The sequence below is a fragment of the Bos grunniens genome, chromosome 5 (assembly GCF_055505025.1).
Source record: "Bos grunniens cultivar Pamir isolate PY7600 chromosome 5, Bosgru_T2T1.0, whole genome shotgun sequence".
Lineage (NCBI taxonomy): Eukaryota > Metazoa > Chordata > Mammalia > Artiodactyla > Bovidae > Bos > Bos grunniens.
Window position 1 is genome coordinate 50900526 of NC_141169.1, and position 16555 is coordinate 50917080.

Consider the following 16555-nt stretch of genomic DNA (forward strand, 5'->3'; position numbering starts at 1 on the left):
GGATTCTCCAGGCAAGTTATTCATTTATGAATAGTGATGTTTTTACAAGAGGATATAAGAAGGGCCTCCTAGGTCACCAGTGGTAAAGAACCCACCTGCCAATGCAGGAGACATAAGAGATGCAGGTTCAATCCCTGGGTCGGGAAGATCCCCTGGAGAAGGAAATGGCATCCCACTCCAGTGTTCTTGCCTGGAGAATTCTCTGGACAGAGGAATCTGGTGGGCTACAATCCACTGGGTCGCAAATAGTTGGCGTGACTGAAGTGACTTAGCACGCAAGCACACTATCAGAAATTACTGTCAACCTCATCCCTGAGCACTCAGTTCTCCTCTCATAGGGCTGATGCCCAACAATCTAGCAACTGATTTAGAACTAGTATGTGGCTGGCTATTTTCCAGCCCCATGATGCAGAAAACTGTCAGCATCTCTGAACCCGGAAGCCCCATTCTGGCCTTTGAGAGCTATATTTAAGTGAGAGTTTTTCAAACGGAAAAAAATCACACCCACAATAAGAACCATGTTTAAATAATGTACACATTTCAAGAAACAGTACCTACTCTTGCTACATAAGATATATCCTAATATTTTTAGTTCTGTTTCATTTTTAACAACCCACTAAATGTGTACACAAACATTTTATCTCAACTTAATTTGATTAAATATTCCTTATTTTTGTTGTAAAATTTGCAGAGACTTTGGTTAACAGGGGACTGGATATTCAAGTTTGCCAGAAATCCCTTGCCACCTTGCTCCCGCCCCTCCATCATGATAAAGGAATTTAATAAAAGGGCAAAAACCTAAGGCCTAGGAAGAGAAAATACCAACAGTATTCTGAAAGCAGGACAGTAGATGGGCAAATGATAATAGATTCAACTGAAGCCTTTCGTTGGGAAAAGAAAGCTGAAATGTTTCCACCTGCAGACCTTCAGAAAGGCTCTGGAGGTCCCAGCTCCCCCTGCAAGGAGTGCTAAAATCTAACCTGAGCTCCTTTAACCAAGAAGCAGCCTTTGCCAAGAATATGCAACTTTTCCAACCAGGAATTTTCTACCCGGGTCAGTGGAGGGACATTGAGTGGATCAGACTTATATAGCAGTGTTCAAAGAACCTCCCTGACTTGGGCTCCACTTCTCACTCCCATCTCTATCACAGCCGATGGAGCCTGGGGTCTCCCCATGGGCTCTGTAGAGCTCTGCCTCTCCCAGCTTTGTGCTTTATCCACAAAGGATACATTTTGGCCACTGTTTCCTCTGCCATGCTTCCTTAGCAAACCCCTCCACCGACTTTCTCTCTCTCAGAAATAGGTAGATAGCTTTTATTAGCTCACAGCTCTTTTTTGCTTTGTGCTTTAGGAAAAAAAGGCTTTGTTGTTATTAACATTATCAGTTTTTCCTTTAATGAGGGTTTATAAAGGAGATTAGGTAAGAGATGTGCTCATACCGAACAGATAAATTTTTCTTTGGTTGATATCTGTAAGCCTACATGAATACAGATAACACACACGCAAGATACTTGACCTGAGAATTAGCACAGGGACATTCCTAAGGCAGCTCCCTGACACTCTCAGTTGTATCTGCCTCCCCCATCCCAGAGGTAATCACTCTTCTAGACTGTATGTTTACTGTGCTTTTGCATCCTTTTATGGCTTCATCCATAAAACCCGAGACTGTGAGCCACGCAGCAGAGCAGTTCTCCTGGGTTCCCTTACCCTACTGCTCTCCACCCTGGTGCCCTTTCCCAATAAAATCTCTTGCTTTGTCAGCACATGTGTCTCCTTGGACAATTCATTTCCGAGTGTTAAACCCCAGTTTCGGGTCCTGGAAGGGGTCCGCCTTCCTGCAACAAATGGTGACTCTGGTGGAATTCTTCTTCGCTGAGACTGACATTCTGACCACTTGGGGTACTCAGGGGCCAGCTTGCCTGCCAATGGACCAGACCCAGCGGCCGCATCTGGGATCCTTTTTCCCTGGTCTCCTCCTGACACGGACAACTGGCCAGAGTGCCCCAACCGGTAAGGAACAAGAGACTTTATTGACCTCTCTCCCCTTCCCCTTCTCTTTCCTCTTCTTAACCCTTCCTATCCTTCCCCGTTTTTCTAGTCCCCTGGTCCTGGACGCAGGAATCTGGTCAAAGGGCCCTCAGCCTGAGCTGAGGATTGGAGACTGATCACTTCCTCTTGGCAGAGAACTCGAATTCTGGTTCTGATCTGGTCTGATTTCTGGTAAGGCCGAGTTCCAGTCCTCCCTTCTCTGGAGGCCCAGGGAAAAGTCCCATAACGCCTGGGTATCTGTAGGTGGCAGGAGACATCTGTAAGGCCACCCCTTTCGCCCCCTTCTCCTGCCTCCTCCCCCCTTCTTTCAACCTGGCTTCCTTTCCTCCCTTTGAAATCTTTGATGTTAGTACTTGGATCTGAAGTTCTGTGTCTCTATAAGAGGTTTTCTGAGAGACCGTATTCTTGTATTTAAGGGCTTCCCTGGTGGCGCAGAGGTGAAAGCGTCTGCCTGCAATGTGAGAGACCTGGGCTCGATCCCTGGGTCGGGAAGATCCCCCTGGAGAAGCAAATGGCAACCCACTCTGGTATTCTTGCCTGGAGAATCCCATGGACGAAGGAGCTTTGTGGGCTACAGTCCACGGGTCGCAAAGAGTCGGACATGACTGAGTGACTTCATTTTCACTTTCACTTTATGGCTTCATCACATCTGTATACATTATTTTTCTAGTTTGGAGGCTTTATAAACATTGGATTGCATGTAGTCTCTTGAGACTATTTTTCATTTACCATTTTGTCTCTCAAAATATTTCTCTGTTGATATGAGTACTTGTATTATTCTATTTTCACTGTCTTGTGGTGTGAATATGCCGCCACTTATTTATTCATTTCCCTGATAGTGGATCAGTCCAACTGTTTCTTTTTTGTCTTTTTTTGCTTGTCCTTGTGTTTTTATTCATGAACAATGTTTCTATGTTTATTTTTTTACATGCTTTCTGATACAGATAAGCAAGAATTCCTGTGGCTTAGATATGGAATTACTGAGTTATAGGATATGCACATTTACAGCCTTACAGGATAATGCTAAATTGCTTTCCAAAGATCTTTCGCCAGTTGACACTTTTAAAAACAAAGAGTTCTCATGTTTGCATATTCTTGATAAAAGATTGTATTGTTAGACTTGAAAACTTTTTCCTCTTCTCCTGGGTATAAAATGATCTCCCTGGTGGTCCAGTGAGATCTGGACCTTTGCAATGCAAAGAATCTGCCTTGCAATGCAGGGGACACTTGTTCAATCCCTGGTCCAGAAAGATCCCACCTTCCACAGGGCAACTAAGCTCAGGAGCTGCAACTACTCTGCCTAGAGCCTGTGCTCTGCAACAAGAGAAGCCACCACAATAAGAAGCCCAAGCACCTCAATTAGAGAGTAGCCCCTGCTCACTGCAAGCAGAGAAAGCCCACGCACAGCAATCAAGATCCAGTGGCCAAAAGTAAATAAATAAATAAATTAAAAAATGATTTCCCATCGTGGTGTTAAAATTTTAACATTATTTTAACATAACTAGACATTCTGCATTGTATATTGTATAATGCAGAAAAGTGTGTTATATAATACAGAAAAGCACAGATCATTACTGTACAGATAAATGTTTACAAAATGAACTTACAGATGAAGAAACAGAGAAATAAAAAAGCATCCCAGTGACCTTCTTACCTATGTTCCTTTCTTTTTTCTTTTTATTTTATTTTATTTTATTTATTTTTATTTATTTAATTATTATTATTATTTTTTTTTTACTTTACAATATTGTATTCATTTTGCCATACATCACCATGCATCCACCACCGGTGTATACGTGTTCCCCATCCTGAACCCCCCTCCCAACTCCCTCCCCATACCCTCCTTCTGGTCATCCCAGTGCACCAGCCCCAAGCTTCTTGTATCCTGCATCAAACCTGGACTGGCGATTCATTTCTTATATGATATTATACATGTTTTAATGCCATTCTCCCAAATCTTCCCACCTTCTCCCTCTCCCACAGAGTCCAAAAGACTGTTATATACATCTGTGTCTCTTTTGCTGTCTTGCATACAGGCTTATCGTTACCATCTTTCTAAATTCCATATATATATGCACTAGTATACTGTATTGGTGTTTTTCTTTCTGGCTTACTTCACTCTGTATAATAGGCTCCAGTTTCATCTACTTCATTAGAACTGATTCAAATGTATTCTTTTTAATGGCTGAGTAATACTCCATTGTGTATATGTACCACAGCTTTCTTATCCATTCATCTGCTGATGGACATCTAGGTTGCTTCCATGTCCTGACTATTATAAACAGTGCTGCGATGAACATTGGGGTACAAGTATCTCTTTCCCTTCTGGTTTCCTCAGTGTGTATGCCCAGCAGGGGGATTGCTGGGTCGTATGGCAGTTCTATTTCCAGTTTTTTAAGGAATCTCCACACTGTTCTCCATAGTGGCTGTACTAGTTTGCATTCCCACCAACAGTGTAAGAGGGTTCCCTTTTCTCTACATCTTCCCCAGCATTTATTGCTTGTAGACTTTTGGATCACAGCCATTCTGACTGGCGTGAAATGGTACCTCATAGTGGTTTTGATTTGCATTTCTCTGATAATGAGTGATGTTGAGCATCTTTTCATGTGTTTGTTAGCCATCTGTATATCTTCTTTGGAGAAATGTCTATTTAGTTTTTTGGCCCATTTTTTGATTCCATTCACCATTGCAATGAAAAGAATAAAATACTCAGGAATATATCTACCTAAAGAAACTAAAGACCTATATATAGAAAACTATAAAACACTGATGAAAGAAATCAAAGAGGACACTAATAGATGGAGAAGTATACCATGTTCATGGATCAGAAGAATCAATATAGTGAAAATGAGTATACTACCCAAAGCAATCTATAGATTCAATGCAATCCCTATCAAGCTACCAATGGTATTTTTCAAGAGCTAGAACAAATAATTTCACAATTTGTATGGAAATACAAAAAACCTCGAATAGCCAAAGCAATCTTGAGAAAGAAGAATGGAACTGGAGGAATCAACCTGCCTGACTTCAGGCTCTACTACAAAGCCACAGTCATCAAGACAGTATGGTACTGGCACAAAGACAGAAATATAGATCAATGGAACAAAATAGAAAGCTCAGAGATAAACCCACGCACCTATGGACACCTTCTCTTTGACAAAGGAGGCAAAAATATACAATGGAGAAAAGACAATCTCTTTAACAAGTGGTGCTGGGAAAACTGGTCAACCACTTGTAAAAGAATGAAACTAGAACACTTTCTAACACCATACACAAAAATAAACTCAAAATGGATTAAAGATCTAAATGTAAGACCAGAAACTATAAAACTCTTAGAGGAGAACATAGGCAAAACACTCTCTGACATACATCACAGCAGGATCCTCTATGACCCACCTCCCAGAATATTGGAAATAAAAGCAAAAATAAACAAATTGGGTCTAATTAAAATTAAAAGCTTCTGCACAACAAAAGAAACTATAAGCAAGGTGAAAAGACAGCCTTTAGAATTGGAGAAAATAATAGCAAATGAAGCAACTGACAAACAACTAATCTCAAAAATATACAAGCAACTCCTGCAACTCAATTCCAGAAAAATAAATGACCTACGTTTCTTTCAACTCACCTCACTCCTGAAGAACAATAAAGAACCACTATCCCAACTTGTAACAGCATCAATTAGTTTATGTATGTACATCTCGGCCTGCAATGCAGGAGACCCTGGTTCAATTCCTGGGTCAGGAAATTCCCCTGGAGAAGGGATAGGCTACCCACTGCAGTGTTCATGGACTTCCCTGGTGGCTCAGATAGTAAAGAATCTGCCTGCATTGTGGGAGACCTGGGTTTGCTCCCTGGGCTGGGACGATCCCCTGGAGAAGGGAATGGCTACCCACTCCAGTATTCTTGTCTGGAGAATCCCCATGGACAGAGGAGCCTGGCGAGCCACAGTCCATGGGGTCACAAAGGGTCGGACATGACTGAGCGACTAAGCACATGTACATCTTTGCGTCTATCTGTGTGCCTCAGTGTTGTGATTTTTGAGATTCATGCATATTGTGCATGTGGTATTAATTTTGCATTCCCAGCAAGCTCACTGTAACTTCACCCCATCCTCTCTTTTTGTTCTATGATGCAACATATTTGGGACACAGAGGTTTAAAATTGCTGCCCTCAGCAGCTCAGGGACCTAAGTTCTGTTGTACATCCAGAGGGAAAACACAGAGTGGGAGATGAGGGATGTATCAAAGGACATTAGAAGCCAGAAAGACAACAAAGCAGAATAAGAAGGAACGTGACAAAAAGTCCAAGGACAACTTCCAATGGCTGGGGAGCCTCTGAGTCTCCTGGCCATGTTAGTGTCCAGCTTCTGTTCTAAGACTTTACATTCATTCACTGTGTGTGGTGCTGAGGATTGACTAGGACACAGACCTTGCCCTCAGGAAACTCAGACTATGGGGGAAGGGACTGGTGCAGAGACAAACAAATAACTGCAATACAAAGCGACAGGACCCAAACTGGGAAGGGTAAGACCTAGAGGGAATTATGAGAGATGACTCTGCTCCAGAGGGAGGGGTGCAGGAAAAACTGATGCAACAAAAAGCCCCTGGCCTTAGTTTTAAAGGATAAGGAGGAGTTTGCTAGGAAATAGAAGTATAAAGACAGAAAACACACCAGACATGGGGAATAACATGCGAAGGAGTGAGGTCTAAGGAAGGAGAATTTAATTATGGAATCTGAAAGTCTTTATCACTGAATATGCAGCAGAGTACATACACAGGCTAAGCTATGGTTTTTCCAGTAGTCATGTACAGATGTGAGAGCTGGACAATAAAAAAGGCTGAATGCTGAGGAACTGATGCCTTCAAACTGTGGTATTGGAGAAGACTCTTGAGAGAGTCCCTTGGACAGCGAGGAGACCAAATCAGTCAATCTTAAAGGAAATCAACCCTGAATATTCATCAGAAGGACTGATGCTGAAGCTGAAGCTCCAATACTTTGGCCACCTAATGGGAAGAGCAAACTCATTGGAAAAGACCCTGATGCAGGAAAAGACTGAAGGCAGGAGGAGAAGGAGATGACAGAGGACGAGATGGTTGGATGGCATCACCGACTCAATGGACATGCGTTTGAGCAAACTCTGGGAGATGATGAAGGACAGGGAAGCCTGGCATGCTGGCCTGTGGGGTTGCAAAGACTTGGACATGACTGAGTGACTGAACAGCAGGCACTGAATATTGAAGACTTATGAAGAAGTTTGATCATAAAGCCCCCTGTACACCATGGTAAGGATTTAGGACTTGTCTATTAAACCACTAAAGTATTTTGTATAGGGTATAATGACATTGAATCAGTGTTTTGGTGGAAGTGAGGAGAACTGATTCATGAGTAGTAGACTGACCAGAGGGTAACTAGTCCGATTTGTAGAAAATTTCTTGCTTACTCCATTCTTGCTCTGTTCTATTGTCCACCTGCTTCATACTCTTTACCTAAGTGTCGTTCCCACTGGGTACTTTTACTTGACAGTAGAAAGTAGTTCTTATGATTTGGGTAATGGAGGTGAAGGAAAGAGAATGAATTCAGTTTAAGGGCTCAATGGGAAGGTTGGGCCTGGGATGTAGGTTGTATTACTAAAGAGGGATGGAGTCCACTGGGGTCGCAAAGTGGTGAAGAAACTTTTTTTAAGGATAAGTCAGAGCCTTGGGAAGTGAGATCAACTCTATGGCAGAACTGAGTTGAAGAGGAAATACTGTGAGTTCAGTGTGAGAACCCTCCATAAATGTAAGGGGTTGACCAGCAGGAAATTGACAGTTATGTGACAGCCATGATAGTAGATGTCATAACCTATAAACACATAACTTTTACACACAAGCTTGAAGAAAGGTGGCTTTCTGAAAAAAGGGGGAGGAAAGAGGCTGGAAGTTACACTGGGTGGCTAAGAGAATGACAGTATTGTTCTAAGTTCCATGGCCATGGTGTGTAGGGGGATGGCTTATCTCCATAGAAGAGTTCCAAGGACAGCAGTTCCATTGTGGGAAAGCCAGGTGTTATTAAGGGAAGGGAGAGACAGGGAAAATGAAGGAAAACATTTTTTTTAAAAGAACTGTTTTTTCTTTTTCTTCATTGTGATGGTTAATTTTGTGTGTCAGCAGGAGACTGTTTTTGGATGAGATTAATATTTAAATTGGTGAATGATGAATAAGCAAATTGTTTCTATAATGGGAGTGGGCCTCACCCAATCAGTTCAAGGCTTGAATAGAGCAAAAAACCCAGCCTGCTCGAGAGCAAGAATGATTTCTCCTGCGGATGGCTTTGGATATCTTACACCACTGGTTTCCTGAGTCTCCTGCCTGTCAACCCAGACTGCAGATTCTGGGCTCATCAGACTCCGTCAATGCATGAGGCAACTTCTTAAAGGAAACCTCTTTATCTACACATCCTATTGGTTCTCTTTCTCTGGAGAACTCTTAACTACTACATTTATCTGTCAGATTTTTCTTGTGTAGTATTTCACACAACCTCAATCTACAGAGAGATGGGGGATTTGTGAGTTTGTTTACAAGAAACAAAGGTTGCAGAGAGCAGAAGGCAAGCATTTTGGAGGGAATACAACCATGGTGGTCAATTAAGTTTTTGAAATAAGTGACAATGCATAGAAACTAGGAAGTTTGTGTGATGAGAAGCTGCATGATATTAAACTAAATTACTGTTCTTCCCACTAGAAACTGCAAACCCCAGAAGAGCTTGGAAAAATCCCAAAGACTGTATAATTGAGATGCTGCTTTTACCCTTAGGAAAGAACTCCTATTGGGCTCCTTAGATCACTTCCAAAAGCCCCTGGGTTGAGACCTCCCCACTCAGCACTGGGACTGTGGTACCTCAGGGCCTGGGTCTTTGAAAACCTTTGACTCCTCCTTTCCTTCTCTGAACAGCAGGTTCAAGCGTGTTAATCTCTGTGACATTGTGGAGAAGTTTGTTACGCCTCCTGAACATAACACTCAAGCTGTATGTGTTTCCGCAAAAATCTCTCAGGTAGAGGAAGCCACCATGTGGGGTCCATATTTTACAGCCACAGGAGACAACTGTTCCTTTCCTAATTGGCCTCCCTCAGCAAGGCTGCGACCACCATCTCCTCTTCTGCCAGAACTCATCTATCTGGGAAATGTGGCTCACTATGACTGAGCCTTCCCACTGGTAATGAGATGAATTGTCTTCAGATGCCTAAAGGACTCTGCTAAAATCCTCTGATTTTTCCTGCATAGGCTAGCACAGTACCTGGATTTTCCATTAGGGATCAATTTAAAATGACAACAACAAAAAAACCCTTCTTCATGGTCTCTGTTCCTGAAGCCTATGATATCAGGAGCAGACTGATATATATAACAGAACCTGGACCAGGAGCCAGGAGTGAAGGATGATGTTTGATTACACCTAATTATCTTATTTTCTCCTAAGGCCCATTCAGAGAAAGGAAACATTATTTGCCTCAATTGCTCAGCTTTTTCTTTGTTGAAAAGTTAAGTAATGCTTTAGAACAAAGAGTATGTTTTATCTAGGTGCTTCTGGTATTAACAATTCATCTATTATTCATATTCTTATAATGATACATTTTATCAATAAAACTTTTCAAATATGCAAGTGTATAGTACCGTCAGCAATATTACATAAAATCTTCTCTATATGAAGATAATGAAGTTCATATATCTTGATGCGACTTACTTTTTGAGAAGACTCGCATGAACATCTTCCCACTTGCACACACTGACGCTCATCTCCATCATCATCACCTCAGTGTCCTTCCTGTTGATTTGATGCTGGGCCATCATCTTCAGGGTCAAGAGGTGCAGGTTACTATTAAAATGCAAAAGATGAATAATCAAGTCATGATGAACTACTGAAACCTTAGAAGGAATTATATTTATCAAATTTGATCAGGAGAGCAGTCAGGAGTCTGAGGGACTGGGATTCAAGAAAGGTGAGTATGCTTTGCTGAGGAATAGGATAAAAGGAGAGTGAAAGGACGTCATGTCTGGAGTCCTTCAAGTAGATGTGGAGGTGCTGATGCCCCATAGGAAGGCCTCTTTGGAGCCAGAGCTACATGACACTCAAGTGTATGCGGGGTTTCTACTTGGCAAGAGGACCATGTGGATGGAGAGAGATGGAGCTAGACCTGAAGCTGGGGAAAATGAGAGTCATCTTCTTCCCTGTTCTTCCTGGGACCAGAAGCTTCATTTACTACTGTCTGGGGCAGGTAGAGAACAGCAAGAAGAGTCAGTGTAGGCACTGTAGGTGAACACAGAAAATGTGCACTCTCCTTAAAGGTGTGAGCTGAAGGCTTCTGAGATAGACTATAACAGAAATTAAGAAACAAAAATAAAGTGGTAGAAAGAAAGAAGACAGATAACAATAATGCTAACGACTAGGGGTAGTTTGAATAGGGGTTGATGGGGGCAGGGGGAGGAACTGGGAGAGAATAGAAAGAGATTAATTCATCATCACAGGCCTAAAGAGCTCAGATAAAAATCCCAGCAGCCCAGAAACTTCTTAGGTATATACACAAAATGAAAGTCCTAGAAAAGACACACTTATTCAAAGAGAAGACCAGAAGTGACATGTGGTCATCTGACTAAATGAAAACAATGCAGGCTGTTTTGTGGTGCATCAGTCCAGTAAGAAAATAAACGGTGATGTATCTGATGTCCTCTTTTCTGACTAATCTAGTTCTATGATAAGAGATCTCTTCATGGAAAAAATATAGTACTGTGGCTGAGAGTGCATCTCAGAAACACTTTCCTAATGTCATATAATTTTTAAGTGAATCCCCCAATCTATACACATAAAGAATAAGAGGTATAGGAATAAGATACTTTGATCTGCTGCATTTAATGGTGCTTTGATTGATTCTATTGTCTCTTAGTGCACGTGTTTCTTTGTTTTATGTACCCCCCATCCCATCCCTAGTATTATTAATCAAAATTTTAGCATAATTCAGGAAAGTAATCCATTCCTTGTAATTTGGAGCCATGAATACTAATTATAACTATTATATTGCATAAGCCTTATATTCATACAATGATACAAATAATTACATTTTATTGAACATTCCTTTAGAGAAAGCTCAAAACTTGGAGAGCCAAAGCATTGAATTAAACATGCATGCAAAGATCTAACCAAAGGAGACACTGGAAGGGCATATACTAGAAAAGGATTAATCCTCAACCTTACTCCACAAAAATATTTGGCATACCCAGTTTAATGTAGTCAGGGGATATCTTTTCTTAACATCATAGAGAATCCAGAAACAATAAAGCAAAACAACTTAGAAAGTTAGAAAGAACTTGGGAATTGATTTGGCACAGCTGCCTATCTTTATGAAGATAAGGTATTAATATTTATACTTGGCAGATGAAGAGACTGAGGTCTGAGGCCACCCAGCTAGTCAATGGCCAAGAATCAGTTAAATCCTGTGCTCTCATATTTGGTACATGTTATCTAGAGTTAACAATTTTTTTAAAAATTTATGATATTTTAGGAAAGCAGAGCTAAAACCTCAATATATTAAATGAGAGAGTTTAGAAGGGAGAGTCAGGGAAAAAATATTCTTATCAAAAGCATAACACAGAAATGTATAGCTATATGATGTAGCACAGGAGACCTTAGAGAAAGAAAAGTTTTCTTCAATTATGGTGTAGGAAGAGGAGGAAGGAAATACTTTTAAATAATCATCTTTTTATGATTTGTGTTCATCTTTCAAATTTTTCTTCTGTATTATTTCACAGAAGCACAATAGAGCTCTTCACTAAGAGATCAAACAATTTGGAATTGCTTTCCTCTATTACAAAAACATTGCTACTGAAAGTTTCCCTAGTCTGTTGAGAGAAAGTGTTACCATCTTTCCATATGGCACAAATATATTTAAAACATATTCTATTATTTATTATATGTTTTAAAATATAATTGATGTTCAATAGGATGAAAGAATTATAAACAAAATGACAAATTCTCTTTCTTGTTAGACTGTGATAGAAAGATCAAATTTCTTCTTTGCTTAAAATGTATTTTAATATGTTAGTCAAAAGTAGGTGGGATAATTTTCCTTTGTTTTAGAATTAATTTCATATTTCACTTTTCTTTTGGAAAGTCTGGAAACTAAAATGTGCTTTGGAGTAAACTTCCTAGGATTTATCATGGATAGCACAAATTAAGTTAATGTATAAAACTTGTAATAAATTAATTTTTATTGAAGTATAGTTGATTCATAATATTTTAGGTGCACATCATAGTGATTCAGTATTTTTGCAGATTAAAATCCATTATAAATTACTATAAGATAATGACTATCATTTCCTGTGCTATACAGTATATCCTTGTTGCTTATTAATTGCCTACCATAGTAGTTTGTTTTTGGTTAATCTCATTCTCTTCCCCACCCCACTCTCCCTTTTTGTAACCACAAGCGTTTTTTTTCTACATCTGTGAATCTGTTTCTATTTTACATACACATTCATTTGTATTATTTAGATTCCACATATAAGTGATATTAATATGATGTTTTTCTTTCTATGTTTTCATTAAGCGTAATGAATTCTCTAGGTCTAGCCACACTGTTGCAAATGGGAGCATTTCATTCTTTTTACAATTGAGTAATATTCCATTATTTATAAATACAACATCTTCTTAATCCAGTCATCTGTTGATGAACACTTGGGTTGCTTTCACAACTTGGCTATTGTAAATATTGCTGCTGTGAACATTGGGGTACATGTATCTTATCAAATTAGTTGTTTTTTTTTTTTTCCTGAATGTACACCCAGAAGTGGAACTGCTGAGTCATATGATCTATTTTTAGATTTTTGAGGAACTTCCATACTGGCTATTGGTATTCCATATTGGTATTCCATAGTGGCTGTACCAACTTACACTCCCAGCAGTAGTGTGCAAGGGTTCCCTTTTTCCTACAACTTTCCAATATTTATTATTTGTGGTCTTTTTGATGATAACCATTCTGACAGGTATGAGGTGGTATCCCGTTGTTTTGATTTGCAGATAAAGTATAGATCTTTTATCTTCACAAAAAATTGGAACTGACCAAATATTATAAGGCTAAGTAGACATGGAATGACGTTCTGGACAAAAAGAATCAAAGTTATAGAACTTGAGGTAAAATAAAGATCATCTCCTTGCCTGTACATAGAATTATAACTGAATGTGAGGCTCTTTTTGGACAGGGAGGCCTGGCGAGCTGCGGTCCATGGGGTCGCAAAGAGTTGGACATGACTGAGCAACTGAACTGAACTGAACTAATGAGGATTTTTATTTAAATGCAAAAAAGTATGTGCTACTCTGAGAAAATGTTCTTGCATTTCCAGTTGGAAATGAAACATCTAAGCAAGTTTTAAGCAATTGAAAGAAATAAAAAGTGCTCATCAATGGAAGTTTTAGTGGGCTAATAGAGTATCTCCATGAATAATTTACATATGCTGTCTATTCAAGATGTCTTTGAAATACAATGATGAACTAGGTGAAAATTTTCTTCTCCTCAAATGACTAATAAAATTTAGATTGAATTGAGTAAGTCTTGCTTCATGATAGAATAATAAACTCAGAATCTGAGCTTCATCAAAATCTTAGGCATCAGTTAATACCACTTGCATTATTACATTATTTACATTGAAACTCACAAAACCATTTTTTGAATTTTTATGTCATTTCATCTCTCATCTTGGTAAGGTACAATGTGTATCATTTCATCTATTGTATAGATAGAGTAGGGGCTTCTCTGGTGGCTCAGATGGTAAAGGATCCTTCTGCAATGCAGGAGACCTGGGTTTGATGACTGGGTCAGGAAGATCCCTTGGAGAAGGGAATGGCTACTCACTCCAGAATTCTTGCCTGGAGAATTCCATGGACAGAGGATCCTGGCAGGCTACAGTCCCTGGAGTTGAAAAGAGTTAGATACAACTGAGAGGTACAGAGAGTTTAGAGAACTTGCTATAACTAATTCTAGATTATGATGTTCTCTTCTTCCTAATACATAATGTCTTTCTAATAAGAAGAATTTTTCAAGCTGGGGACATAGAGTCATAGATTAATCTAATATACACATATAAATATATAAAGATATACATTCTGGATCTTTTGGTTGACTACTTTATAACTGAACACCCTGATAAAGTTTCAGTGCTCAAAATTACCTTGGTGTTTCTGTTTTCATTTCTGTTGAGAGTCAAGGTCAAAAGATTTTAAGGCTTGTTGTCAGAACAAAGGCTTGTGATAGCTGAATCAAAGGGCAGCACAGGGAAAATTGACCATCACAAGGTCAGAACTGTCAGAGCTACACCATGTTCAGGAGCCTGCATTATAGGAATCTGTACCACAGGCATTTTAGGAACTAATGTACAGAGCAACTTATAATTAAGGGCAAGTAGGGTAGTAAATAAACAATGAACAAATATTCTCATGGTGATTTCAGTAACAACTGGATTAAAAATTGATTTAATGCAGATTTTAATAATACAACAGAACTAATTTAAATTGAACTAAAAGGATTTACATTAAGAGAATAAATTAAAATCACCATTGACAAGTGAAGGCTTGCAGGATAATATATGTGAAGTAATGTTATTCTGAGATAGCTGATAATGAGATTTTTAAAGACAATTTTCTATATTCTACTTTTGTGAACAAGTATCTCTGTATTTCCCTGGTGGCTCAGACAGTAAAGTGTCTGTCTACAATGCAGGAGACCCAGGTTCGATCCCTGGGTCGGGAAGATCCCCCGGAAAAGGAAATGGCAATCCACTCCAGTACTATTGCCTGGAAAATCCCATGGACACAGGAGCCTGGTAGGCTACAGTCCACGGGGTCTCAAAGAGTTGGACACGACTGAGCGACTTCACTTTTACTTTCATCTCTGTATTGGAGTCATGAAGCTAAAAATACAGATATGAATTGAATCTAGAAATGGCCAAGACAGATAATCTTTCTGTGATTAACCTCAACATTGTTGATTTGCTTTCAGCAAACTACATTTGTTACATTACTCTATGAAAATTGATATACTGAATGAGTAGAACTCCTGAGAAGAAAATCAACTACATTTTTGTCTTCCATTGTTGCTTAAAATATATTTGGGGGGGATGAACATTCCCTTCTATGAATGATTCATGAGACCAGGGCTAGACCCACAGCATATTATAGTCCATTCACTTGCTCAAAATAATAATAAAAAAAGTCATCTGGTCTCTTTAAATTGCAAAGACAGTCTTAATTTTGTATTTACAGGGGGTTTCCTTGGCTTCTTAGTTCAAGAGGACTCTTTTTTTGTTATGTCAAGAAAAAGAGCAGTTTCTTTAATAAATGGTGACTACTTTGTGGAGGAGGTAATCTCTCTTCTGCTGGTTCTTTGATATTATTTTGTTTCATTGGGGTCCGTATCTTCAACTCTTTCCTCCTTTCTTCACAAAGCCTACAAGGACCACCTCTTGAAGATCTCCCCTCTTTTCTAGAAGTGAAACCTTCCCAAGGGTGCCCTGTCTCACCCTACAGACTTTAGGCCCCTTTCTTTCACCCACCACACTGCCCTCCTTCCTCAGTAGCCAGAATTCTACTACCACACCACACAGCAACTCAGAGCAATTCTTCTTGTGGGAAGGATGGAGGTCCGAATGTATCCTCACTGGTGACCCTTGCTCCAGCATGACTACAACCCTGACTCTGCTGCACTGGCTTCTAGATTCTGCAACCCCTACACTCCTAGGCCAACTGTGGGCTCTAGGACAAGGCTGCCGGTCTCTGATGTTTAATTCCTCACATAGGTGTACACTGAATAAATTTGTAGTATTTTCTATCTTTTAATTGTGCAGTAGGCAATGGGTGATTTTACTTGCTTACCTTGTTGATTTGTGTGGTTTTAAAAAGTCATTTAAAAGAGATTAAAATGTATGTAATTGACATTATCCTATGGAAACTGAAAGGCTACAATTATATTTGAGAAAAAAAGTAAACATAATTTAGAAAGATCAATTGTTAAGAATGGATGCTATCTCATATCATTCCCACACCCTTTTATAGCAACAATTTTTTTTCAATGCTTCAAAACCCATTACCTTTTAAAAAATAACTTAATATAGCTTTAACCTTAATAATATTTAAGATCAGTTTTGTTCAGGAATTATGCTCATAGAGCATAACTATACCAATTATTCTCTAGTGCTTTTTGTAATCATTTGAAACACTAAAAGTATTCAGAAGAGTGTAGCAATAATCAAATGTTCTATTTATACTGGCTTTTACTCTAAGAAAATTAGAATTTCCTTGTCATAGAAGAAGCTGTTTGATAATATGCTAATAATCACCCCAATCAACCAAACGCTATTGACTCAGTATCTTATGTGTGGCTGTGCAAAGAGTAGAAAGATAAAAGTAACAGAAGCCTTCACTTTAAGAAGTCCATAGTTTCAAAGAAGATAACCAAAGACTTAAGCCAGTTAAGAAACACATGAGTATGA

General features: G+C 39.3%; 1 long non-coding RNA gene across 1 annotated transcript in view; it reads right to left on the reverse strand.

Annotated features, from left to right (window-relative positions):
- LOC147371931 (uncharacterized) overlaps positions 1-16555 on the reverse strand; it is a 190382-nt gene that overhangs the window by 135309 nt on the left and 38518 nt on the right. The window contains exon 2 of the long non-coding RNA XR_015163854.1: positions 9765-9896. This is a non-coding gene — a long non-coding RNA (uncharacterized LOC147371931). The remainder of the gene's footprint in view (positions 1-9764; positions 9897-16555) is intronic.